Source organism: Mobula birostris, chromosome 11 (assembly GCF_030028105.1).
Source record: "Mobula birostris isolate sMobBir1 chromosome 11, sMobBir1.hap1, whole genome shotgun sequence".
Taxonomy (NCBI): Eukaryota; Metazoa; Chordata; class Chondrichthyes; order Myliobatiformes; family Myliobatidae; genus Mobula; species Mobula birostris.
The window spans coordinates 20701360-20724811 of NC_092380.1; the positions used below are offsets into that span (position 1 = coordinate 20701360).

The 23452-nt window shown below is 58.0% G+C and overlaps 4 non-coding genes and 2 pseudogenes across 4 annotated transcripts; all 6 read right to left on the bottom strand.

Annotated features, from left to right (window-relative positions):
* Nucleotides 1-2668: 2668 nt before the first annotated feature.
* LOC140205612 (U2 spliceosomal RNA) lies at nt 2669-2803 on the bottom strand (annotated as a pseudogene).
* Nucleotides 2804-5891: 3088 nt separating this feature from the next.
* LOC140205678 (U2 spliceosomal RNA) lies at nt 5892-6082 on the bottom strand. The gene has a single exon (XR_011887945.1). It is a non-coding gene; the product is annotated as a U2 spliceosomal RNA (small nuclear RNA).
* A 3080-nt stretch (nt 6083-9162) lies between these two features.
* LOC140205679 (U2 spliceosomal RNA) lies at nt 9163-9353 on the bottom strand. Its single transcript, XR_011887946.1, has one exon. It is a non-coding gene; the product is annotated as a U2 spliceosomal RNA (small nuclear RNA).
* A 3088-nt stretch (nt 9354-12441) lies between these two features.
* LOC140205680 (U2 spliceosomal RNA) lies at nt 12442-12632 on the bottom strand. The gene has a single exon (XR_011887947.1). It is a non-coding gene; the product is annotated as a U2 spliceosomal RNA (small nuclear RNA).
* A 3088-nt stretch (nt 12633-15720) lies between these two features.
* Nucleotides 15721-15911, bottom strand: LOC140205681 (U2 spliceosomal RNA). The gene has a single exon (XR_011887948.1). It is a non-coding gene; the product is annotated as a U2 spliceosomal RNA (small nuclear RNA).
* A 3088-nt stretch (nt 15912-18999) lies between these two features.
* LOC140205598 (U2 spliceosomal RNA) lies at nt 19000-19204 on the bottom strand (annotated as a pseudogene).
* Nucleotides 19205-23452: the final 4248 nt, after the last annotated feature.

Here is a 23452-nt window from a genome sequence, read left to right on the forward strand (position 1 = left end):
CGGTCTGCGAGGACGCGACTGAGCCGTCCTCTTCCTTAAGGTTGTGGATCACAGAGCTCCCCCTGTGCACCTTTTGGAAGAAGAAGCGTGAGCACGTCTCGTCCTGCTCCACGGTTTGGACCCTTGATCGGAAGATGATCTTGGAGGATTCCGCGGCGAGGTGCTGGGCTTGCCGGCCCTTCACCTCTCGCAGTTCCTCCCTGACATCCACCCCCTTCGACTGCAGAAGGAGAAGTTGCTGCAACTCTGTCTGGAGTTTACGCAGTTCCCTCTGCTCCTGCCTTGCCTTCTGAATACCCTTGCGGATGAAGAACCTCTTAATGTTCTCCTTGGTGGCTTCCCACCAGTGAACCGGGGAATCAAAGAAGGCTTTCAAGGTTCTCCAACCTGTGTACTCCCTCTCTAGTTCCTCGATGTTCTCTGGGGTCAGCAGCTTTACGTTCAGCTTCCACGTCCCCCTGCCTGCCTTCTGGTCCTCCCGTAAGTGACAGGTGGCTCTCAGAAGGCAGTGGTCAGAGAAGAACACCGGCGTGACGTCGGTGGACCTGACCGTGAGGGACTCAGACAGGAAGAGGAAGTCGATCCGGGAGCGGGCTGAGCCGTCCGATCGTGTCCAGGTGGCTTGCGGCTGTGCTCCACCTGTGGGGGTGCCAAAGGCGTCGCGCAGCTTGGCTGTCTTCACTATTTCCCTCAGGAGTCTAGAGGTACTGTCTAGCCTGCCGTCGGCACTGCCGGGTCCTCCAGCCGCATCAATGGTGCAATTGAAGTCTCCGGCCAGAACGACCGGCTGGGTCGTCACCAGCAGCCGTGGGAGCTGCTCGAAGACGGCCAGCCGCTCGCTCCGCACGGGGGAGGCGTACATGTTGATCAGCCGGAGCGGAGTGCCCCGGTATTTGACGTCTGCTACCAGGAGGCGCCCCGCAACCACCTCTTTAACTTGGGTGATTGAGAAGTTGCCTCCCCGCAGCAGAATCCCCAGGCCGGAAGCGCGACAATCGTTGCCCCCCGACCATACCGACAAACCTTTTTTCCACCACCGTGACCACCTCCGGTAGTTACGGAGATGTGGTAGTCCACACTCCTGGAGGAAGGTCACATCGGCCTTTACAGTGTCCAGGTACTGGAGCGTGCTGACGCATCGCCCAGTACTCTTCAAACTTCGCACATTCAAGCACGCCAATTTAAGGTCTGCCATCGTTAAGTCTTTTATTTTGGCTGCTCTCCGTCCTCACTCTTGCCATCCTGAGCCTTCATCCCCACCGCCTTTGTGAAGTTTTCCACCTCCTGTGGGCTCAGGTACTGCTGGTAGTACTCCTCCGTGTGTGGCCGTTCTGGTTCTGGGTCTGGGCCCGGGGGGTTGCTGACTTCCTGGGCTGCTTCCCCTTCCGGCTGCTGGGTACCAGCCGTGGCTCTGCTCCCGGATTCCCGGAGCTCTGTGCGTCTGCTGCTCTCCGCCTCCTGTACTTGGGGGGTGGCCAGCAGACTTTCTCCCCTCTCTCTCCTCCTCTCCACCTGTTCTGCCAGCCGCTTCTTCCGCCGGGGCTGCTGGCCTCCCCCAACTCCTTCCTCCTCTGAAGAGGACAGGGTACCAGGGGCTGCGTGGTTCCCTGCCCTTTTCTGGCGTTGCTCCGCCTTCTGTCGCTTGGCCGCCGCCTTTTGGGTCTTTTTTCGTTTCACGACCTTCCATTCGGTTTCCGCCTCCGCTCTCCCCTCCTCCATGGACTCCTGCTCGTCGTTTGCCTGGTCCTGGAGGGTCTGCAGTGGGGTGGCAGGTCTTGGGGTGCTTGCACTTTCCTCCCTGGTCTCGTCCTCCGTCCTGTCGGGTGCCTCATCTGCAGCGCTGGCGGGTACGTCCGCATCAGCCTGGGCCCTTTCAGGGCCAGCACCTCCCCTGGTCGCCTGTGCGTAGGTGCCCCCACGCTTCGGGCAGGCTCTGTACAGGTGGCCGGCCTGTCCGCAGAGGTTGCAGGCCTTGGCCTGCGTGCAGTCTTTGGTCAGGTGGCCTTCCATTTTACAGTTCTTGCACATCACCACCCTGCACTGGGCTGCGATGTGCCCTTCCTTGCCGCAGTTTCGGCACACCCTGGGTTGTCCCGCGTACACCATGTACCCTCGGTTCCCTCCGATGGCAAAGACGGAGGGGGGGTGGATGATGCCGCCGTTGGAATCCAACCTCAGCTTCACCTTCACCTGCCGTTTGCTGGTCCAGATTCCCAGCCCGTCCTTCACGTCTGCTGGTGTTCCTACGCTCTCCACATACCGAGCGAGGAACGTAAGGACATCTACCACTGGCACGTGCGGGTTGAACATGTGCACCGTGATTGTCCTTTCCTGTTGCGTAGCCGTTGCAAAGAGGGGCTGTGCTTTCAGCAGCGACAGCGGCGCCTCTGTCCCCTTCAGCTGAAGCTGCTGGTACAGCTTCTGCCACCCTGCAGCCTGCCGGAAAGTGACATCGAAGAAGCCTGCGAAGTCCTGGACGCAGTAGATGTCATCGGGCGTAAATCCGCAGCAATCCAGCAAGACCTTCCGGATGAAGGTCTCTCGGGTGAAGCCGGTGCCCCCGTTCCGGTCTCGCACTGTCAGCCTGACAGTGTTCTTGATACCCTGGCCTCGAGCTGATGTACTGCTCGCTGCTGCCATCTTCTAACTCACTGCTGTCGTCGCTGGTATGGGGTGTTAGATTGGAGGCCAATCAGCATTAGGATCCACCCCTGCGTCAGCGCGAACTCTCCTCCTCCTCCGCCTTCTGGACTGATAAGAACAGATACTACACTTGATCTTAGCCAAAAGGCCGAGAAGCGATGCAGGCGGCCTCTTGAGTCGGCTACATCCTGCCTAGCCTCTGGTGTTTAGATTGAAGCAGGAGGCCTGGCAAAGACCTTGCTGCCCTGGCCCGCTGGCAGCTCTCCCCTAGGTTGTCTGGGATCGGTGGGTGTGCTGGACAGCTGTTGCCTACCTGGTCCGTCCTGAGTGCAACTTGTCAGAGGCTATGTAAAGCTGCCAGTGATCCACCAATCATCTGGGAGTGGGGCCGTACCTACGGGCGCCTACGTCACTGGCACACTGCCTACGTCAAGGCTGCCGGCTTCCTCGGCTGGCTCCCAGGTCGGTCTCAGAGGCTGGCTCAACTTGCACTGCTCTCCTGGTCGTGGGAGGCTGGTCACGCTGTCCTGTCTGCACAAAAGTCTGCAGGGGGAGTGGGAGCAGGCCGCTCGGCCCTTCAAGGGCGTCCCTGCACTCGGCAAAGAGAGCGCGCCTCTCGGCTTTGCGTGCCCCAGCTGGCTGGCGCATCCAGCTGAACGGTCTCCTTCGGAGGCTCTGCCCTCTCCGGGAGGGAGCGAGCGGATGGGACTGCACCGGGCGACAAAGGCAGAGGCCACGTGCGCCGCTCAAGACCGGTTACGAGGTTTGTGGACGTGGCCAAAGTCCGCGGGCAGAAAAGCCTCCTGGCAAGCTTGGGAATAGGAAGATGTCAGCTACAGGTGTGCCTGAGGAGAAACAATGGGTGTGCTCTCCAAGCCGAAGGCTGAAGTGCAGCCATTCACACCTCTGTGCCTTTATTTTGATGTGTGTGGAATTACAATTGTTGAGTGGCTTGAGTTTGTTTCATCTCACAGAAGCTGTAGACTTTGCGTCTGCACAGGCTATCATTGGACACAGTGGTGTCTTCTCCCCTGCTCCCCCACCACCTTTTTTTACCAGGGTGGATGGGGGTGGGTGGGTGTGTGTGTGTGTCTGTCTGTCTCTCTGTGTCTGTCTCTGTCTCTCTCACCCACCGACACAAACACACATGGAATGCTGAGGGATCTGGCAGGGTCGGTCTGTCTCTCTCTCTCACTCACTCAATCTCACACACACACAGAGTCACAGACACACGTGCACACGGGGGTGTGTGGGGGTGGGTGTGTGTGTGTGTTTGTGTGTGTGTGTGTGTCTGTCTCTCTGTGTCTGTCTCTGTCTCTGTCTCTCTCACCCACCGACACAAACACACATGGAATGCTGAGGGATCTGGCAGGGTCTGTCTCTCTCTCTCACTCAATCTCACACACACACAGAGTCACAGACACACGTGCACACGGGGGTGTGTGGGGGTGGGTGTGTGTGTGTGTTTGTGTGTGTGTGTGTGTCTGTCTCTCTGTGTCTGTCTCTGTCTCTGTCTCTCTCACCCACCGACACAAACACACATGGAATGCTGAGGGATCTGGCAGGGTCTGTCTCTCTCTCTCTCACTCACTCACTCACTCACTCACTCACTCACTCACTCACTCAATCTCTCTCTCTCACACACACACACACACACACAGAGTCACAGACACACGTGCACACGGAGTGCTGAGGGATCTGCCAAGCTGTACAGAGGGCAGTAAAGGGAGAAGGGCCGAGGCCCTTCATTATGCCTCTGTGCTGACGCCTGAGCAGACTGACTGGTTTTGCAGCGGGGTGGGTGCACGGATGTAGAAACAGGAGGGAGGGCACGGCAGGAGGGAAATGTGTCGCGGGCTGACGGCGGCCCTGTGCCCCACTGCTCTGCAGGTGCGTTTTTGGCCGGCATGGCTCAGTGGTGGAGTGGGTGGGCGCGTGTGCGCGCCGTGGAAGGAAAGGGGTACTGATTATGCCTTGGTTGTGAAACAGGAAACGGATCGGCGAAATGCCTGCCGGAGGGAGGCACAGTGCCGTGCGTGAAGCAGGGGCACGTGGACGGATGTGGCAATTGTGGAGACGTGCGCCAAAGCTGGACGCCGAGTAGGTAGGTGTAAGCATGAGACGTTTGAGTGATCTTGGGGTTTGGGACGTGATTCTGAGCGAGGCTAGAGATGCACTGCACTGCCGATGTATATTGGGGAGGTCTGAGTGGGTGGAGTGGGGGGTTGTGCCTCTGCCTTACCTTGAACGGTGGGCGGGGCTTTGGGCCTGGGGCAGGCAGACGCATCAGAGGAGGCCAGGAGGCCAGGCCAGGCCAGGCCAGGGCAGGGCAGGTAGGCAGAGTTTTGCTGATGCTATGGCTAGGTGGTGATGCTTGTAGCTGGTCTGTCTGTCTGGGCAGGAGAGCAGCAGTCTTGGCAGTCTGGTGCAGGCGGGGAGGATGCAGGGTGCAGGAGCACCGGGCCCTGTTGTGCCGGCGGCGGCGGCGCCCCGTTGCTCTGTAGCCGGGCTCCATCGGATGCCTCCCTCCCTTCCTTCCTTCCTCCCTCCCGTCCGCGTGCCCTGGCTGCTGGCACACTTGAACGAGCCTGCCTGTCCGACAGGCTGGCTGGCTGCTGGTGAAATTGCAGCAGAGCCAGTGACTCGATATCGTTCGTTCCTTCCTTCCTTCCTTCCTTCCTTCCTTCCTTCCTTCCTTCCTTCCTTCGCCCGCCCGTCCATCCGTCCGTCCGTCCGTCCGTCGCGTCCTCCGTTGGCTTCAAGGAGCAGCTGAGAAGCCTGAGCCTGAGAAGTGGAGCGAGTGTGGCGGGACAGAAAAGGTCTTTCGGCCTGCTCCACTTCACTCTGCTTCTGTGCTTGGTGCAGGCAGCAGCCGAGTGAGCAGGCATCAGAATGAGTGCGCCGGTTGAGCAGTTTGCTTCAGGAATGAATGCCAAGGGGCATCTCTCATGAAGTTGCTGCCTTGCCTGCAGCACCTGATCTGGTTGCAGCCCGGATGTGCACTTGATCTTAGCCAAACGGCCCAGATATGATGCCCGTGCTGTTGTTGAGTTGTCTGCACATTGCGTGAGTGAGTGAGTGAGTGAGCTGTATCGACAGACAGACACAGACACAGGAGAGGTGTAGAGCAAGCAGCTCTCCTCTCTCTCCATGTGCGTGCATGCTTGTCTGTGCTGCTGTGCCGCCGCCGCCGCCTGATGGAGCTTTCGTCGTTTTTCTTTTCTTTGCTACTTTGAAATTCCCCAGAAGGGGAGTGCACCGTTCCCAGAGGCACTGCAATACCGGGTCGATGCGTGGAGTGGACGGAGCAAGCCCCTATTCCATCTCCCTGTTCCAAAAATCAATTTAATATATGGTCCCCAGATAAGGGACGTATCAGATATTAAACTGATAAGAACAGATACTACACTTGATCTTAGCCAAAAGGCCGAGAAGCGATGCAGGCGGCCTCTTGAGTCGGCTACATCCTGCCTAGCCTCTGGTGTTTAGATTGAAGCAGGAGGCCTGGCAAAGACCTTGCTGCCCTGGCCCGCTGGCAGCTCTCCCCTAGGTTGTCTGGGATCGGTGGGTGTGCTGGACAGCTGTTGCCTACCTGGTCCGTCCTGAGTGCAACTTGTCAGAGGCTATGTAAAGCTGCCAGTGATCCACCAATCATCTGGGAGTGGGGCCGTACCTACGGGCGCCTACGTCACTGGCACACTGCCTACGTCAAGGCTGCCGGCTTCCTCGGCTGGCTCCCAGGTCGGTCTCAGAGGCTGGCTCAACTTGCACTGCTCTCCTGGTCGTGGGAGGCTGGTCACGCTGTCCTGTCTGCACAAAAGTCTGCAGGGGGAGTGGGAGCAGGCCGCTCGGCCCTTCAAGGGCGTCCCTGCACTCGGCAAAGAGAGCGCGCCTCTCGGCTTTGCGTGCCCCAGCTGGCTGGCGCATCCAGCTGAACGGTCTCCTTCGGAGGCTCTGCCCTCTCCGGGAGGGAGCGAGCGGATGGGACTGCACCGGGCGACAAAGGCAGAGGCCACGTGCGCCGCTCAAGACCGGTTACGAGGTTTGTGGACGTGGCCAAAGTCCGCGGGCAGAAAAGCCTCCTGGCAAGCTTGGGAATAGGAAGATGTCAGCTACAGGTGTGCCTGAGGAGAAACAATGGGTGTGCTCTCCAAGCCGAAGGCTGAAGTGCAGCCATTCACACCTCTGTGCCTTTATTTTGATGTGTGTGGAATTACAATTGTTGAGTGGCTTGAGTTTGTTTCATCTCACAGAAGCTGTAGACTTTGCGTCTGCACAGGCTATCATTGGACACAGTGGTGTCTTCTCCCCTGCTCCCCCACCACCTTTTTTTACCAGGGTGGATGGGGGTGGGTGGGTGTGTGTGTGTGTCTGTCTGTCTCTCTGTGTCTGTCTCTGTCTCTCTCACCCACCGACACAAACACACATGGAATGCTGAGGGATCTGGCAGGGTCGGTCTGTCTCTCTCTCTCACTCACTCAATCTCACACACACACAGAGTCACAGACACACGTGCACACGGGGGTGTGTGGGGGTGGGTGTGTGTGTGTGTTTGTGTGTGTGTGTGTGTCTGTCTCTCTGTGTCTGTCTCTGTCTCTGTCTCTCTCACCCACCGACACAAACACACATGGAATGCTGAGGGATCTGGCAGGGTCTGTCTCTCTCTCTCACTCAATCTCACACACACACAGAGTCACAGACACACGTGCACACGGGGGTGTGTGGGGGTGGGTGTGTGTGTGTGTTTGTGTGTGTGTGTGTGTCTGTCTCTCTGTGTCTGTCTCTGTCTCTGTCTCTCTCACCCACCGACACAAACACACATGGAATGCTGAGGGATCTGGCAGGGTCTGTCTCTCTCTCTCTCACTCACTCACTCACTCACTCACTCACTCACTCACTCACTCTCTCTCACACACACACACACACACACAGAGTCACAGACACACGTGCACACGGAGTGCTGAGGGATCTGCCAAGCTGTACAGAGGGCAGTAAAGGGAGAAGGGCCGAGGCCCTTCATTATGCCTCTGTGCTGACGCCTGAGCAGACTGACTGGTTTTGCAGCGGGGTGGGTGCACGGATGTAGAAACAGGAGGGAGGGCACGGCAGGAGGGAAATGTGTCGCGGGCTGACGGCGGCCCTGTGCCCCACTGCTCTGCAGGTGCGTTTTTGGCCGGCATGGCTCAGTGGTGGAGTGGGTGGGCGCGTGTGCGCGCCGTGGAAGGAAAGGGGTACTGATTATGCCTTGGTTGTGAAACAGGAAACGGATCGGCGAAATGCCTGCCGGAGGGAGGCACAGTGCCGTGCGTGAAGCAGGGGCACGTGGACGGATGTGGCAATTGTGGAGACGTGCGCCAAAGCTGGACGCCGAGTAGGTAGGTGTAAGCATGAGACGTTTGAGTGATCTTGGGGTTTGGGACGTGATTCTGAGCGAGGCTAGAGATGCACTGCACTGCCGATGTATATTGGGGAGGTCTGAGTGGGTGGAGTGGGGGGTTGTGCCTCTGCCTTACCTTGAACGGTGGGCGGGGCTTTGGGCCTGGGGCAGGCAGACGCATCAGAGGAGGCCAGGAGGCCAGGCCAGGCCAGGCCAGGGCAGGGCAGGTAGGCAGAGTTTTGCTGATGCTATGGCTAGGTGGTGATGCTTGTAGCTGGTCTGTCTGTCTGGGCAGGAGAGCAGCAGTCTTGGCAGTCTGGTGCAGGCGGGGAGGATGCAGGGTGCAGGAGCACCGGGCCCTGTTGTGCCGGCGGCGGCGGCGCCCCGTTGCTCTGTAGCCGGGCTCCATCGGATGCCTCCCTCCCTTCCTTCCTTCCTCCCTCCCGTCCGCGTGCCCTGGCTGCTGGCACACTTGAACGAGCCTGCCTGTCCGACAGGCTGGCTGGCTGCTGGTGAAATTGCAGCAGAGCCAGTGACTCGATATCGTTCGTTCCTTCCTTCCTTCCTTCCTTCCTTCCTTCCTTCCTTCCTTCCTTCCTTCGCCCGCCCGTCCATCCGTCCGTCCGTCCGTCCGTCGCGTCCTCCGTTGGCTTCAAGGAGCAGCTGAGAAGCCTGAGCCTGAGAAGTGGAGCGAGTGTGGCGGGACAGAAAAGGTCTTTCGGCCTGCTCCACTTCACTCTGCTTCTGTGCTTGGTGCAGGCAGCAGCCGAGTGAGCAGGCATCAGAATGAGTGCGCCGGTTGAGCAGTTTGCTTCAGGAATGAATGCCAAGGGGCATCTCTCATGAAGTTGCTGCCTTGCCTGCAGCACCTGATCTGGTTGCAGCCCGGATGTGCACTTGATCTTAGCCAAACGGCCCAGATATGATGCCCGTGCTGTTGTTGAGTTGTCTGCACATTGCGTGAGTGAGTGAGTGAGTGAGCTGTATCGACAGACAGACACAGACACAGGAGAGGTGTAGAGCAAGCAGCTCTCCTCTCTCTCCATGTGCGTGCATGCTTGTCTGTGCTGCTGTGCCGCCGCCGCCGCCTGATGGAGCTTTCGTCGTTTTTCTTTTCTTTGCTACTTTGAAATTCCCCAGAAGGGGAGTGCACCGTTCCCAGAGGCACTGCAATACCGGGTCGATGCGTGGAGTGGACGGAGCAAGCCCCTATTCCATCTCCCTGTTCCAAAAATCAATTTAATATATGGTCCCCAGATAAGGGACGTATCAGATATTAAACTGATAAGAACAGATACTACACTTGATCTTAGCCAAAAGGCCGAGAAGCGATGCAGGCGGCCTCTTGAGTCGGCTACATCCTGCCTAGCCTCTGGTGTTTAGATTGAAGCAGGAGGCCTGGCAAAGACCTTGCTGCCCTGGCCCGCTGGCAGCTCTCCCCTAGGTTGTCTGGGATCGGTGGGTGTGCTGGACAGCTGTTGCCTACCTGGTCCGTCCTGAGTGCAACTTGTCAGAGGCTATGTAAAGCTGCCAGTGATCCACCAATCATCTGGGAGTGGGGCCGTACCTACGGGCGCCTACGTCACTGGCACACTGCCTACGTCAAGGCTGCCGGCTTCCTCGGCTGGCTCCCAGGTCGGTCTCAGAGGCTGGCTCAACTTGCACTGCTCTCCTGGTCGTGGGAGGCTGGTCACGCTGTCCTGTCTGCACAAAAGTCTGCAGGGGGAGTGGGAGCAGGCCGCTCGGCCCTTCAAGGGCGTCCCTGCACTCGGCAAAGAGAGCGCGCCTCTCGGCTTTGCGTGCCCCAGCTGGCTGGCGCATCCAGCTGAACGGTCTCCTTCGGAGGCTCTGCCCTCTCCGGGAGGGAGCGAGCGGATGGGACTGCACCGGGCGACAAAGGCAGAGGCCACGTGCGCCGCTCAAGACCGGTTACGAGGTTTGTGGACGTGGCCAAAGTCCGCGGGCAGAAAAGCCTCCTGGCAAGCTTGGGAATAGGAAGATGTCAGCTACAGGTGTGCCTGAGGAGAAACAATGGGTGTGCTCTCCAAGCCGAAGGCTGAAGTGCAGCCATTCACACCTCTGTGCCTTTATTTTGATGTGTGTGGAATTACAATTGTTGAGTGGCTTGAGTTTGTTTCATCTCACAGAAGCTGTAGACTTTGCGTCTGCACAGGCTATCATTGGACACAGTGGTGTCTTCTCCCCTGCTCCCCCACCACCTTTTTTTACCAGGGTGGATGGGGGTGGGTGGGTGTGTGTGTGTGTCTGTCTGTCTCTCTGTGTCTGTCTCTGTCTCTCTCACCCACCGACACAAACACACATGGAATGCTGAGGGATCTGGCAGGGTCGGTCTGTCTCTCTCTCTCACTCACTCAATCTCACACACACACAGAGTCACAGACACACGTGCACACGGGGGTGTGTGGGGGTGGGTGTGTGTGTGTGTTTGTGTGTGTGTGTGTGTCTGTCTCTCTGTGTCTGTCTCTGTCTCTGTCTCTCTCACCCACCGACACAAACACACATGGAATGCTGAGGGATCTGGCAGGGTCTGTCTCTCTCTCTCACTCAATCTCACACACACACAGAGTCACAGACACACGTGCACACGGGGGTGTGTGGGGGTGGGTGTGTGTGTGTGTTTGTGTGTGTGTGTGTGTCTGTCTCTCTGTGTCTGTCTCTGTCTCTGTCTCTCTCACCCACCGACACAAACACACATGGAATGCTGAGGGATCTGGCAGGGTCTGTCTCTCTCTCTCTCACTCACTCACTCACTCACTCACTCACTCACTCACTCACTCAATCTCTCTCTCTCACACACACACACACACACACAGAGTCACAGACACACGTGCACACGGAGTGCTGAGGGATCTGCCAAGCTGTACAGAGGGCAGTAAAGGGAGAAGGGCCGAGGCCCTTCATTATGCCTCTGTGCTGACGCCTGAGCAGACTGACTGGTTTTGCAGCGGGGTGGGTGCACGGATGTAGAAACAGGAGGGAGGGCACGGCAGGAGGGAAATGTGTCGCGGGCTGACGGCGGCCCTGTGCCCCACTGCTCTGCAGGTGCGTTTTTGGCCGGCATGGCTCAGTGGTGGAGTGGGTGGGCGCGTGTGCGCGCCGTGGAAGGAAAGGGGTACTGATTATGCCTTGGTTGTGAAACAGGAAACGGATCGGCGAAATGCCTGCCGGAGGGAGGCACAGTGCCGTGCGTGAAGCAGGGGCACGTGGACGGATGTGGCAATTGTGGAGACGTGCGCCAAAGCTGGACGCCGAGTAGGTAGGTGTAAGCATGAGACGTTTGAGTGATCTTGGGGTTTGGGACGTGATTCTGAGCGAGGCTAGAGATGCACTGCACTGCCGATGTATATTGGGGAGGTCTGAGTGGGTGGAGTGGGGGGTTGTGCCTCTGCCTTACCTTGAACGGTGGGCGGGGCTTTGGGCCTGGGGCAGGCAGACGCATCAGAGGAGGCCAGGAGGCCAGGCCAGGCCAGGCCAGGGCAGGGCAGGTAGGCAGAGTTTTGCTGATGCTATGGCTAGGTGGTGATGCTTGTAGCTGGTCTGTCTGTCTGGGCAGGAGAGCAGCAGTCTTGGCAGTCTGGTGCAGGCGGGGAGGATGCAGGGTGCAGGAGCACCGGGCCCTGTTGTGCCGGCGGCGGCGGCGCCCCGTTGCTCTGTAGCCGGGCTCCATCGGATGCCTCCCTCCCTTCCTTCCTTCCTCCCTCCCGTCCGCGTGCCCTGGCTGCTGGCACGCTTGAACGAGCCTGCCTGTCCGACAGGCTGGCTGGCTGCTGGTGAAATTGCAGCAGAGCCAGTGACTCGATATCGTTCGTTCCTTCCTTCCTTCCTTCCTTCCTTCCTTCCTTCCTTCCTTCCTTCCTTCGCCCGCCCGTCCATCCGTCCGTCCGTCCGTCCGTCGCGTCCTCCGTTGGCTTCAAGGAGCAGCTGAGAAGCCTGAGCCTGAGAAGTGGAGCGAGTGTGGCGGGACAGAAAAGGTCTTTCGGCCTGCTCCACTTCACTCTGCTTCTGTGCTTGGTGCAGGCAGCAGCCGAGTGAGCAGGCATCAGAATGAGTGCGCCGGTTGAGCAGTTTGCTTCAGGAATGAATGCCAAGGGGCATCTCTCATGAAGTTGCTGCCTTGCCTGCAGCACCTGATCTGGTTGCAGCCCGGATGTGCACTTGATCTTAGCCAAACGGCCCAGATATGATGCCCGTGCTGTTGTTGAGTTGTCTGCACATTGCGTGAGTGAGTGAGTGAGTGAGCTGTATCGACAGACAGACACAGACACAGGAGAGGTGTAGAGCAAGCAGCTCTCCTCTCTCTCCATGTGCGTGCATGCTTGTCTGTGCTGCTGTGCCGCCGCCGCCGCCTGATGGAGCTTTCGTCGTTTTTCTTTTCTTTGCTACTTTGAAATTCCCCAGAAGGGGAGTGCACCGTTCCCAGAGGCACTGCAATACCGGGTCGATGCGTGGAGTGGACGGAGCAAGCCCCTATTCCATCTCCCTGTTCCAAAAATCAATTTAATATATGGTCCCCAGATAAGGGACGTATCAGATATTAAACTGATAAGAACAGATACTACACTTGATCTTAGCCAAAAGGCCGAGAAGCGATGCAGGCGGCCTCTTGAGTCGGCTACATCCTGCCTAGCCTCTGGTGTTTAGATTGAAGCAGGAGGCCTGGCAAAGACCTTGCTGCCCTGGCCCGCTGGCAGCTCTCCCCTAGGTTGTCTGGGATCGGTGGGTGTGCTGGACAGCTGTTGCCTACCTGGTCCGTCCTGAGTGCAACTTGTCAGAGGCTATGTAAAGCTGCCAGTGATCCACCAATCATCTGGGAGTGGGGCCGTACCTACGGGCGCCTACGTCACTGGCACACTGCCTACGTCAAGGCTGCCGGCTTCCTCGGCTGGCTCCCAGGTCGGTCTCAGAGGCTGGCTCAACTTGCACTGCTCTCCTGGTCGTGGGAGGCTGGTCACGCTGTCCTGTCTGCACAAAAGTCTGCAGGGGGAGTGGGAGCAGGCCGCTCGGCCCTTCAAGGGCGTCCCTGCACTCGGCAAAGAGAGCGCGCCTCTCGGCTTTGCGTGCCCCAGCTGGCTGGCGCATCCAGCTGAACGGTCTCCTTCGGAGGCTCTGCCCTCTCCGGGAGGGAGCGAGCGGATGGGACTGCACCGGGCGACAAAGGCAGAGGCCACGTGCGCCGCTCAAGACCGGTTACGAGGTTTGTGGACGTGGCCAAAGTCCGCGGGCAGAAAAGCCTCCTGGCAAGCTTGGGAATAGGAAGATGTCAGCTACAGGTGTGCCTGAGGAGAAACAATGGGTGTGCTCTCCAAGCCGAAGGCTGAAGTGCAGCCATTCACACCTCTGTGCCTTTATTTTGATGTGTGTGGAATTACAATTGTTGAGTGGCTTGAGTTTGTTTCATCTCACAGAAGCTGTAGACTTTGCGTCTGCACAGGCTATCATTGGACACAGTGGTGTCTTCTCCCCTGCTCCCCCACCACCTTTTTTTACCAGGGTGGATGGGGGTGGGTGGGTGTGTGTGTGTGTCTGTCTGTCTCTCTGTGTCTGTCTCTGTCTCTCTCACCCACCGACACAAACACACATGGAATGCTGAGGGATCTGGCAGGGTCGGTCTGTCTCTCTCTCTCACTCACTCAATCTCACACACACACAGAGTCACAGACACACGTGCACACGGGGGTGTGTGGGGGTGGGTGTGTGTGTGTGTTTGTGTGTGTGTGTGTGTCTGTCTCTCTGTGTCTGTCTCTGTCTCTGTCTCTCTCACCCACCGACACAAACACACATGGAATGCTGAGGGATCTGGCAGGGTCTGTCTCTCTCTCTCACTCAATCTCACACACACACAGAGTCACAGACACACGTGCACACGGGGGTGTGTGGGGGTGGGTGTGTGTGTGTGTTTGTGTGTGTGTGTGTGTCTGTCTCTCTGTGTCTGTCTCTGTCTCTGTCTCTCTCACCCACCGACACAAACACACATGGAATGCTGAGGGATCTGGCAGGGTCTGTCTCTCTCTCTCTCACTCACTCACTCACTCACTCACTCACTCACTCACTCACTCAATCTCTCTCTCTCACACACACACACACACACACAGAGTCACAGACACACGTGCACACGGAGTGCTGAGGGATCTGCCAAGCTGTACAGAGGGCAGTAAAGGGAGAAGGGCCGAGGCCCTTCATTATGCCTCTGTGCTGACGCCTGAGCAGACTGACTGGTTTTGCAGCGGGGTGGGTGCACGGATGTAGAAACAGGAGGGAGGGCACGGCAGGAGGGAAATGTGTCGCGGGCTGACGGCGGCCCTGTGCCCCACTGCTCTGCAGGTGCGTTTTTGGCCGGCATGGCTCAGTGGTGGAGTGGGTGGGCGCGTGTGCGCGCCGTGGAAGGAAAGGGGTACTGATTATGCCTTGGTTGTGAAACAGGAAACGGATCGGCGAAATGCCTGCCGGAGGGAGGCACAGTGCCGTGCGTGAAGCAGGGGCACGTGGACGGATGTGGCAATTGTGGAGACGTGCGCCAAAGCTGGACGCCGAGTAGGTAGGTGTAAGCATGAGACGTTTGAGTGATCTTGGGGTTTGGGACGTGATTCTGAGCGAGGCTAGAGATGCACTGCACTGCCGATGTATATTGGGGAGGTCTGAGTGGGTGGAGTGGGGGGTTGTGCCTCTGCCTTACCTTGAACGGTGGGCGGGGCTTTGGGCCTGGGGCAGGCAGACGCATCAGAGGAGGCCAGGAGGCCAGGCCAGGCCAGGCCAGGGCAGGGCAGGTAGGCAGAGTTTTGCTGATGCTATGGCTAGGTGGTGATGCTTGTAGCTGGTCTGTCTGTCTGGGCAGGAGAGCAGCAGTCTTGGCAGTCTGGTGCAGGCGGGGAGGATGCAGGGTGCAGGAGCACCGGGCCCTGTTGTGCCGGCGGCGGCGGCGCCCCGTTGCTCTGTAGCCGGGCTCCATCGGATGCCTCCCTCCCTTCCTTCCTTCCTCCCTCCCGTCCGCGTGCCCTGGCTGCTGGCACACTTGAACGAGCCTGCCTGTCCGACAGGCTGGCTGGCTGCTGGTGAAATTGCAGCAGAGCCAGTGACTCGATATCGTTCGTTCCTTCCTTCCTTCCTTCCTTCCTTCCTTCCTTCCTTCCTTCCTTCCTTCGCCCGCCCGTCCATCCGTCCGTCCGTCCGTCCGTCGCGTCCTCCGTTGGCTTCAAGGAGCAGCTGAGAAGCCTGAGCCTGAGAAGTGGAGCGAGTGTGGCGGGACAGAAAAGGTCTTTCGGCCTGCTCCACTTCACTCTGCTTCTGTGCTTGGTGCAGGCAGCAGCCGAGTGAGCAGGCATCAGAATGAGTGCGCCGGTTGAGCAGTTTGCTTCAGGAATGAATGCCAAGGGGCATCTCTCATGAAGTTGCTGCCTTGCCTGCAGCACCTGATCTGGTTGCAGCCCGGATGTGCACTTGATCTTAGCCAAACGGCCCAGATATGATGCCCGTGCTGTTGTTGAGTTGTCTGCACATTGCGTGAGTGAGTGAGTGAGTGAGCTGTATCGACAGACAGACACAGACACAGGAGAGGTGTAGAGCAAGCAGCTCTCCTCTCTCTCCATGTGCGTGCATGCTTGTCTGTGCTGCTGTGCCGCCGCCGCCGCCTGATGGAGCTTTCGTCGTTTTTCTTTTCTTTGCTACTTTGAAATTCCCCAGAAGGGGAGTGCACCGTTCCCAGAGGCACTGCAATACCGGGTCGATGCGTGGAGTGGACGGAGCAAGCCCCTATTCCATCTCCCTGTTCCAAAAATCAATTTAATATATGGTCCCCAGATAAGGGACGTATCAGATATTAAACTGATAAGAACAGATACTACACTTGATCTTAGCCAAAAGGCCGAGAAGCGATGCAGGCGGCCTCTTGAGTCGGCTACATCCTGCCTAGCCTCTGGTGTTTAGATTGAAGCAGGAGGCCTGGCAAAGACCTTGCTGCCCTGGCCCGCTGGCAGCTCTCCCCTAGGTTGTCTGGGATCGGTGGGTGTGCTGGACAGCTGTTGCCTACCTGGTCCGTCCTGAGTGCAACTTGTCAGAGGCTATGTAAAGCTGCCAGTGATCCACCAATCATCTGGGAGTGGGGCCGTACCTACGGGCGCCTACGTCACTGGCACACTGCCTACGTCAAGGCTGCCGGCTTCCTCGGCTGGCTCCCAGGTCGGTCTCAGAGGCTGGCTCAACTTGCACTGCTCTCCTGGTCGTGGGAGGCTGGTCACGCTGTCCTGTCTGCACAAAAGTCTGCAGGGGGAGTGGGAGCAGGCCGCTCGGCCCTTCAAGGGCGTCCCTGCACTCGGCAAAGAGAGCGCGCCTCTCGGCTTTGCGTGCCCCAGCTGGCTGGCGCATCCAGCTGAACGGTCTCCTTCGGAGGCTCTGCCCTCTCCGGGAGGGAGCGAGCGGATGGGACTGCACCGGGCGACAAAGGCAGAGGCCACGTGCGCCGCTCAAGACCGGTTACGAGGTTTGTGGACGTGGCCAAAGTCCGCGGGCAGAAAAGCCTCCTGGCAAGCTTGGGAATAGGAAGATGTCAGCTACAGGTGTGCCTGAGGAGAAACAATGGGTGTGCTCTCCAAGCCGAAGGCTGAAGTGCAGCCATTCACACCTCTGTGCCTTTATTTTGATGTGTGTGGAATTACAATTGTTGAGTGGCTTGAGTTTGTTTCATCTCACAGAAGCTGTAGACTTTGCGTCTGCACAGGCTATCATTGGACACAGTGGTGTCTTCTCCCCTGCTCCCCCACCACCTTTTTTTACCAGGGTGGATGGGGGTGGGTGGGTGTGTGTGTGTGTCTGTCTGTCTCTCTGTGTCTGTCTCTGTCTCTCTCACCCACCGACACAAACACACATGGAATGCTGAGGGATCTGGCAGGGTCGGTCTGTCTCTCTCTCTCACTCACTCAATCTCACACACACACAGAGTCACAGACACACGTGCACACGGGGGTGTGTGGGGGTGGGTGTGTGTGTGTGTTTGTGTGTGTGTGTGTGTCTGTCTCTCTGTGTCTGTCTCTGTCTCTGTCTCTCTCACCCACCGACACAAACACACATGGAATGCTGAGGGATCTGGCAGGGTCTGTCTCTCTCTCTCACTCAATCTCACACACACACAGAGTCACAGACACACGTGCACACGGGGGTGTGTGGGGGTGGGTGTGTGTGTGTGTTTGTGTGTGTGTGTGTGTCTGTCTCTCTGTGTCTGTCTCTGTCTCTGTCTCTCTCACCCACCGACACAAACACACATGGAATGCTGAGGGATCTGGCAGGGTCTGTCTCTCTCTCTCTCACTCACTCACTCACTCACTCACTCACTCACTCACTCACTCAATCTCTCTCTCTCACACACACACACACACACACAGAGTCACAGACACACGTGCACACGGAGTGCTGAGGGATCTGCCAAGCTGTACAGAGGGCAGTAAAGGGAGAAGGGCCGAGGCCCTTCATTATGCCTCTGTGCTGACGCCTGAGCAGACTGACTGGTTTTGCAGCGGGGTGGGTGCACGGATGTAGAAACAGGAGGGAGGGCACGGCAGGAGGGAAATGTGTCGCGGGCTGACGGCGGCCCTGTGCCCCACTGCTCTGCAGGTGCGTTTTTGGCCGGCATGGCTCAGTGGTGGAGTGGGTGGGCGCGTGTGCGCGCCGTGGAAGGAAAGGGGTACTGATTATGCCTTGGTTGTGAAACAGGAAACGGATCGGCGAAATGCCTGCCGGAGGGAGGCACAGTGCCGTGCGTGAAGCAGGGGCACGTGGACGGATGTGGCAATTGTGGAGACGTGCGCCAAAGCTGGACGCCGAGTAGGTAGGTGTAAGCATGAGACGTTTGAGTGATCTTGGGGTTTGGGACGTGATTCTGAGCGAGGCTAGAGATGCACTGCACTGCCGATGTATATTGGGGAGGTCTGAGTGGGTGGAGTGGGGGGTTGTGCCTCTGCCTTACCTTGAACGGTGGGCGGGGCTTTGGGCCTGGGGCAGGCAGACGCATCAGAGGAGGCCAGGAGGCCAGGCCAGGCCAGGCCAGGGCAGGGCAGGTAGGCAGAGTTTTGCTGATGCTATGGCTAGGTGGTGATGCTTGTAGCTGGTCTGTCTGTCTGGGCAGGAGAGCAGCAGTCTTGGCAGTCTGGTGCAGGCGGGGAGGATGCAGGGTGCAGGAGCACCGGGCCCTGTTGTGCCGGCGGCGGCGGCGCCCCGTTGCTCTGTAGCCGGGCTCCATCGGATGCCTCCCTCCCTTCCTTCCTTCCTCCCTCCCGTCCGCGTGCCCTGGCTGCTGGCACACTTGAACGAGCCTGCCTGTCCGACAGGCTGGCTGGCTGCTGGTGAAATTGCAGCAGAGCCAGTGACTCGATATCGTTCGTTCCTTCCTTCCTTCCTTCCTTCCTTCCTTCCTTCCTTCCTTCCTTCCTTCGCCCGCCCGTCCATCCGTCCGTCCGTCCGTCCGTCGCGTCCTCCGTTGGCTTCAAGGAGCAGCTGAGAAGCCTGAGCCTGAGAAGTGGAGCGAGTGTGGCGGGACAGAAAAGGTCTTTCGGCCTGCTCCACTTCACTCTGCTTCTGTGCTTGGTGCAGGCAGCAGCCGAGTGAGCAGGCATCAGAATGAGTGCGCCGGTTGAGCAGTTTGCTTCAGGAATGAATGCCAAGGGGCATCTCTCATGAAGTTGCTGCCTTGCCTGCAGCACCTGATCTGGTTGCAGCCCGGATGTGCACTTGATCTTAGCCAAACGGCCCAGATATGATGCCCGTGCTGTTGTTGAGTTGTCTGCACATTGCGTGAGTGAGTGAGTGAGTGAGCTGTATCGACAGACAGACACAGACACAGGAGAGGTGTAGAGCAAGCAGCTCTCCTCTCTCTCCATGTGCGTGCATGCTTGTCTGTGCTGCTGTGCCGCCGCCGCCGCCTGATGGAGCTTTCGTCGTTTTTCTTTTCTTTGCTACTTTGAAATTCCCCAGAAGGGGAGTGCACCGTTCCCAGAGGCACTGCAATACCGGGTCGATGCGTGGAGTGGACGGAGCAAGCCCCTATTCCATCTCCCTGTTCCAAAAATCAATTTAATATATGGTCCCCAGATAAGGGACGTATCAGATATTAAACTGATAAGAACAGATTTTTTTTTTTTTTTTTTTATTTCAAAATATACTTTATTCAAAAATAAATATATACAATAAACCATTCAATAACTTTTCATCCTTTACATACGTTTCCATTATACTCAGTAAAATACCCGTGTTTATAGCCACCCACGTGGCACTCCAGTAGTTCAGCTTAGCATCTCATTGTTGAGGGGTATACTCCTCGCCCACCGACCCCTCCCACTCCCACGGGTGGAGAAACCTATACTGTGGTCCTTCCCCACCGGGCCCTTGCGGTGGCTGCACCAAGTTTCAGTGCGTCCCTCAGCACGTACTCCTGCAGCCGAGAGTGTGCCAGTCGGCAGCATTCTCCCACGGACATCTCCATGTGCTGGTAGATGATCAAGTTTCGGGCTGACCAAAGAGCGTCTTTCACCGAGTTGATGATCTGCCAGCAGCACCGGATGTTGGTCTCCGTGTGCGTCCCCGGGAACAGCCCGTAGATCAGAGAGTCCTCTGTCACGCAGCTGCTGGGGATGAAACGTGACACTAGCCCGTCCATCCTCCTCCACACCCTCTTTGCGAACTGGCAGTGTGCAAAGAGGTGGGTCACAGACTCCTCCTCACTGCAGTCCTCCCGTGGGCAGTGGGGTGCGGAGACGACGTTCCGGGCGTACAGGAGGGCTCTGACTGGGAGGGCCCCTCTCACCGCCAGCCAGGCGAGGTCTTGGTGCCTGTTGGTGAGATCTGGCGATGAGGCATTTTGCCAGATGAACTGGACAGTCTGCTCAGGGAACCACCCCACTGTGTCCATCACGTCCTTCTCCTGCAGTGCCTGCAGGACACTTCGTGCCGACCACTGCCTGATGGCCTTGTGGTCAAAGGCGTTCTCCTGGAAGAACTTTGCTACGTGGGATAGGTATGCCGGCAACCCAATTTTTTTTTTTTTATTTCAAAATATACTTTATTCAAAAATAAATATATACAATAAACCATTCAATAACTTTTCATCCTTTACATACGTTTCCATTATACTCAGTAAAATACCCGTGTTTATAGCCACCCACGTGGCACTCCAGTAGTTCAGCTTAGCATCTCATTGTTGAGGGGTATACTCCTCGCCCACCGACCCCTCCCACTCCCACGGGTGGAGAAACCTATACTGTGGTCCTTCCCCACCGGGCCCTTGCGGTGGCTGCACCAAGTTTCAGTGCGTCCCTCAGCACGTACTCCTGCAGCCGAGAGTGTGCCAGTCGGCAGCATTCTCCCACGGACATCTCCATGTGCTGGTAGATGATCAAGTTTCGGGCTGACCAAAGAGCGTCTTTCACCGAGTTGATGATCTGCCAGCAGCACCGGATGTTGGTCTCCGTGTGCGTCCCCGGGAACAGCCCGTAGATCAGAGAGTCCTCTGTCACGCAGCTGCTGGGGATGAAACGTGACACTAGCCCGTCCATCCTCCTCCACACCCTCTTTGCGAACTGGCAGTGTGCAAAGAGGTGGGTCACAGACTCCTCCTCACTGCAGTCCTCCCGTGGGCAGTGGGGTGCGGAGACGACGTTCCGGGCGTACAGGAGGGCTCTGACTGGGAGGGCCCCTCTCACCGCCAGCCAGGCGAGGTCTTGGTGCCTGTTGGTGAGATCTGGCGATGAGGCATTTTGCCAGATGAACTGGACAGTCTGCTCAGGGAACCACCCCACTGTGTCCATCACGTCCTTCTCCTGCAGTGCCTGCAGGACACTTCGTGCCGACCACTGCCTGATGGCCTTGTGGTCAAAGGCGTTCTCCTGGAAGAACTTTGCTACGTGGGATAGGTATGCCGGCAACGACCAGCTGACTGGGGCAACCCAATACTACACTTGATCTTAGCCAAAAGGCCGAGAAGCGATGCAGGCGGCCTCTTGAGTCGGCTACATCCTGCCTAGCCTCTGGTGTTTAGATTGAAGCAGGAGGCCTGGCAAAGACCTTGCTGCCCTGGCCCGCTGGCAGCTCTCCCCTAGGTTGTCTGGGATCGGTGGGTGTGCTGGACAGCTGTTGCCTACCTGGTCCGTCCTGAGTGCAACTTGTCAGAGGCTATGTAAAGCTGCCAGTGATCCACCAATCATCTGGGAGTGGGGCCGTACCTACGGGCGCCTACGTCACTGGCACACTGCCTACGTCAAGGCTGCCGGCTTCCTCGGCTGGCTCCCAGGTCGGTCTCAGAGGCTGGCTCAACTTGCACTGCTCTCCTGGTCGTGGGAGGCTGGTCACGCTGTCCTGTCTGCACAAAAGTCTGCAGGGGGAGTGGGAGCAGGCCGCTCGGCCCTTCAAGGGCGTCCCTGCACTCGGCAAAGAGAGCGCGCCTCTCGGCTTTGCGTGCCCCAGCTGGCTGGCGCATCCAGCTGAACGGTCTCCTTCGGAGGCTCTGCCCTCTCCGGGAGGGAGCGAGCGGATGGGACTGCACCGGGCGACAAAGGCAGAGGCCACGTGCGCCGCTCAAGACCGGTTACGAGGTTTGTGGACGTGGCCAAAGTCCGCGGGCAGAAAAGCCTCCTGGCAAGCTTGGGAATAGGAAGATGTCAGCTACAGGTGTGCCTGAGGAGAAACAATGGGTGTGCTCTCCAAGCCGAAGGCTGAAGTGCAGCCATTCACACCTCTGTGCCTTTATTTTGATGTGTGTGGAATTACAATTGTTGAGTGGCTTGAGTTTGTTTCATCTCACAGAAGCTGTAGACTTTGCGTCTGCACAGGCTATCATTGGACACAGTGGTGTCTTCTCCCCTGCTCCCCCACCACCTTTTTTTACCAGGGTGGATGGGGGTGGGTGGGTGTGTGTGTGTGTCTGTCTGTCTCTCTGTGTCTGTCTCTGTCTCTCTCACCCACCGACACAAACACACATGGAATGCTGAGGGATCTGGCAGGGTCGGTCTGTCTCTCTCTCTCACTCACTCAATCTCACACACACACAGAGTCACAGACACACGTGCACACGGGGGTGTGTGGGGGTGGGTGTGTGTGTGTGTTTGTGTGTGTGTGTGTGTCTGTCTCTCTGTGTCTGTCTCTGTCTCTGTCTCTCTCACCCACCGACACAAACACACATGGAATGCTGAGGGATCTGGCAGGGTCTGTCTCTCTCTCTCACTCAATCTCACACACACACAGAGTCACAGACACACGTGCACACGGGGGTGTGTGGGGGTGGGTGTGTGTGTGTGTTTGTGTGTGTGTGTGTGTCTGTCTCTCTGTGTCTGTCTCTGTCTCTGTCTCTCTCACCCACCGACACAAACACACATGGAATGCTGAGGGATCTGGCAGGGTCTGTCTCTCTCTCTCTCACTCACTCACTCACTCACTCACTCACTCACTCACTCACTCAATCTCTCTCTCTCACACACACACACACACACACAGAGTCACAGACACACGTGCACACGGAGTGCTGAGGGATCTGCCAAGCTGTACAGAGGGCAGTAAAGGGAGAAGGGCCGAGGCCCTTCATTATGCCTCTGTGCTGACGCCTGAGCAGACTGACTGGTTTTGCAGCGGGGTGGGTGCACGGATGTAGAAACAGGAGGGAGGGCACGGCAGGAGGGAAATGTGTCGCGGGCTGACGGCGGCCCTGTGCCCCACTGCTCTGCAGGTGCGTTTTTGGCCGGCATGGCTCAGTGGTGGAGTGGGTGGGCGCGTGTGCGCGCCGTGGAAGGAAAGGGGTACTGATTATGCCTTGGTTGTGAAACAGGAAACGGATCGGCGAAATGCCTGCCGGAGGGAGGCACAGTGCCGTGCGTGAAGCAGGGGCACGTGGACGGATGTGGCAATTGTGGAGACGTGCGCCAAAGCTGGACGCCGAGTAGGTAGGTGTAAGCATGAGACGTTTGAGTGATCTTGGGGTTTGGGACGTGATTCTGAGCGAGGCTAGAGATGCACTGCACTGCCGATGTATATTGGGGAGGTCTGAGTGGGTGGAGTGGGGGGTTGTGCCTCTGCCTTACCTTGAACGGTGGGCGGGGCTTTGGGCCTGGGGCAGGCAGACGCATCAGAGGAGGCCAGGAGGCCAGGCCAGGCCAGGCCAGGGCAGGGCAGGTAGGCAGAGTTTTGCTGATGCTATGGCTAGGTGGTGATGCTTGTAGCTGGTCTGTCTGTCTGGGCAGGAGAGCAGCAGTCTTGGCAGTCTGGTGCAGGCGGGGAGGATGCAGGGTGCAGGAGCACCGGGCCCTGTTGTGCCGGCGGCGGCGGCGCCCCGTTGCTCTGTAGCCGGGCTCCATCGGATGCCTCCCTCCCTTCCTTCCTTCCTCCCTCCCGTCCGCGTGCCCTGGCTGCTGGCACACTTGAACGAGCCTGCCTGTCCGACAGGCT